This window comes from Brienomyrus brachyistius, chromosome 19 (genome assembly GCF_023856365.1).
Source record: "Brienomyrus brachyistius isolate T26 chromosome 19, BBRACH_0.4, whole genome shotgun sequence".
NCBI classification, from domain to species: domain Eukaryota; kingdom Metazoa; phylum Chordata; class Actinopteri; order Osteoglossiformes; family Mormyridae; genus Brienomyrus; species Brienomyrus brachyistius.
The window spans coordinates 16,029,990-16,032,780 of record NC_064551.1 but is presented as its reverse complement, the minus strand read 5'-3'; the positions used below and the strand labels follow the sequence as shown (position 1 = coordinate 16,032,780).

Below are 2,791 nucleotides of genomic sequence, written 5' to 3'. Positions count from 1 at the left end.
GGATGGATTATGTAAGGTATTTATACCTTGTATCTTTAAATAACGCTCTGCTTTTCTGAGAAAAATAAAAAATAAATGAGAAAAATAAATGAATGGTAATAACCCGCAGAATGACCCTTATTGCTGGTGTCCTGTACCCCCGTATGCCCATATGGTTTCCGAAACCCCCCCCCAGCATTAGTAAATCGAATTTTATTTCTATTCCCAGCCACCTCTACTAGAAAATACGAATAGCATAATCACTGAATCAGAGTGCAACAAAATTACTGTCATGGTTAATTGAATTTGCATTTCTACCGTTGTGTGATGTGATTTCCGAGGCATTTGAAGATTAAAAATTATTATGTACTAATAGGAGCACAGTGAAGTTTAATCTGGAGTCATGTACTTAACACCACAGTGAATTTACACAGCTGAGGTCACGGTTTCCTGCGGCAATAAAAGCCGGAGGTTTGGCAAGTTATGTTTCCCCGTTGCTGTCCGCATTCAACATTCGCCCCCGAAGAAACGTATTACTGTAATATAATGGCTGCGTTACACCGGGATTTTATGCCGCGCAGAATATAACAGCGTGATCACATACGGCCCGCCGTGTACGTCAGTTTTATGTTTCTTTGTATTATAGTAGTAAGCATTGTGTTTGTGATGGTAGGGGCCTCCAGGTGTATAAGTCTCTCTTCTTGAGAGATGCGCTAGATTTAGTGAATCTCGCTTTCTAACTAATGCGTAACCGTGGTGACTAAAGAGCATCACATAGAATAATGAATTTGACAAAAGCAATGTAATAATTACAAATTTTATTGATTTTACAGTAATATAACATTTCAAATATTAGATATTAAATATGCATAATGTAAGGTTTAAGATGATTTAGTTCGAGACGAAGCCGGCAACGTCAGGATGGCCGAGCGGTCTAAGGCGCTGCGTTCAGGTCGCAGTCTCCCCTGGAGGCGTGGGTTCGAATCCCACTTCTGACAGCGTTGCATTTTTCGTTCATGGTAAGTAACTTTAAAATTAGGGCTATTTTACTGCAGTGTAACGTTGCAGTCCAGCCCATAACAAAATCTGGATTCATTATATCCATAATAATGGAATGATAATAATAATAAAAAAATCATCGACTTAAGGGTTGTGGATTGAAGTTCTATTCGAAGCTCGTCAACATTGTTCAACAATGAATTTAATGAAGGGGTTTCCTTGGTCTGCATAATTATAAACTGAAAGACTCTAGTCTCTTTTTTGACCAAACAACTATCAAACATTAAACATCTGCCTTGGTCCAAAGGCTTAAATTTCTCTTTAAGTAGTTCTTCTGTCATTTAATATCCTGCTTTAGCTCGCACTCACTAAGGGCTAAATGCACTAGCAGAAAATGGCTAACATAAGACACACATAATCCTCTGTCATTTCTGTCCACCTCAGTCTACACTTGTGGGCGGTATGCAGATGGTAATCAGCTCAATGGAGCAATTTCTTTGGTGCGTATCTAAATTGGCAGCATCGCTGGTCCCAGGCCAGTGGGATACCGTGGGCGATGACAGGCCTGACACCCACATGGATGAGGGGGCTCTCTACCCCTTGACATTTTCCTTATCCATGTGCAGCTGATGGGTGAGGAGCTGGCTGGCCTGGTTTTAATGGATGCTACTGGTCACGCCCAAAACCGTCTCAGCTAGGATTGAGTCGGTGGTGAACTTACAACTGACGAAGAGAAGTCAACAGACGATTTAATCTCATTTCCTTCAGAGGGAAAACAATGCATAAGTAACTGTTGTATTGGAATGCGAGGTGTTTCAATTTCTATGCCATAGTTTTGACAGCAAAATAATTCATCTTCAATATTATTATCAGAATATTGCATTAAACCAATACTGTCACGCAGGGGCGCCGCTAAGGGGGGGAAAGTTGGGACAATTCTAAGGGCCCACGCCCTTTAGGGGCCCCCAGAGATCTGAATGGGTGTGGTAGGGGGGCCCAACCTCATATTTTGTCATAGGGCCCAAAATTGCTAACGGCGCCCCTGCTGTCACGTTAGGTCATGACATTCTGAGAATACTTTGACTTTTATACACTTATCCTGAGGCGCCCAGCATTGGAGACTTAATTTCCCAGTAATAGAATTGAATGTTTGGCTCTGATGTAAAAATGGGGCTTATTTAGACTTACTTGTAAAGACACTAAGAAACTAGTCTGGCCGGTGACACAAATACACAGAGGATTTTTGCTACATTATATTAAATGGTCCAATTAAACTGCCGGGCAATAATTACATGCATGTTCAGAGGGTTTAAAATGCAATATGTATATAAGCAATGATTTTATTTATTTTTTTACATTTCCAAAAAACTGCAATATTTTTACAATTTTGTAGAAAAAAAACAATGATATGAGTTAATATACGTGTTTCGTGAAATTTAATTTCTACATCTAAAATTTTTTACAAGTAAGATATTATTTGGTATTGGTTTCATATTGAACTTGTTCAGAGCTGAGATTCTCCAGCGTTTAGTAGTGAAGGACTACATGCTTGTCACACAAATGCTCATGATACATTCCCAATACATTCCAGAAAATAACAATATTTTGGGAATAGTGTTAGTTTACTGATTTAGTGAAATGGCCCGAAGCTATACAATTAAACAGAAAGAAAGCATGCTTTTCAAACTATTTTGGACACACAGTTCCATCCATCCACCCACCCATCCTTCCATTTTACATACCACTTATCGAGTACAAATAAACACAGTTGAACTTTAGAAATCTGAACAAGCGATAAAAACAGAGGTGCACT

General features: G+C 39.2%; 1 non-coding gene across 1 annotated transcript; it reads left to right on the top strand.

Annotated features, from left to right (window-relative positions):
* Nucleotides 1-894: 894 nt before the first annotated feature.
* On the top strand, nt 895-977 carry trnal-cag (transfer RNA leucine (anticodon CAG)). Its single transcript has one exon. It is a non-coding gene; the product is annotated as a tRNA-Leu (tRNA).
* The last annotated feature ends 1,814 nt before the right edge of the window (nt 978-2,791 follow it).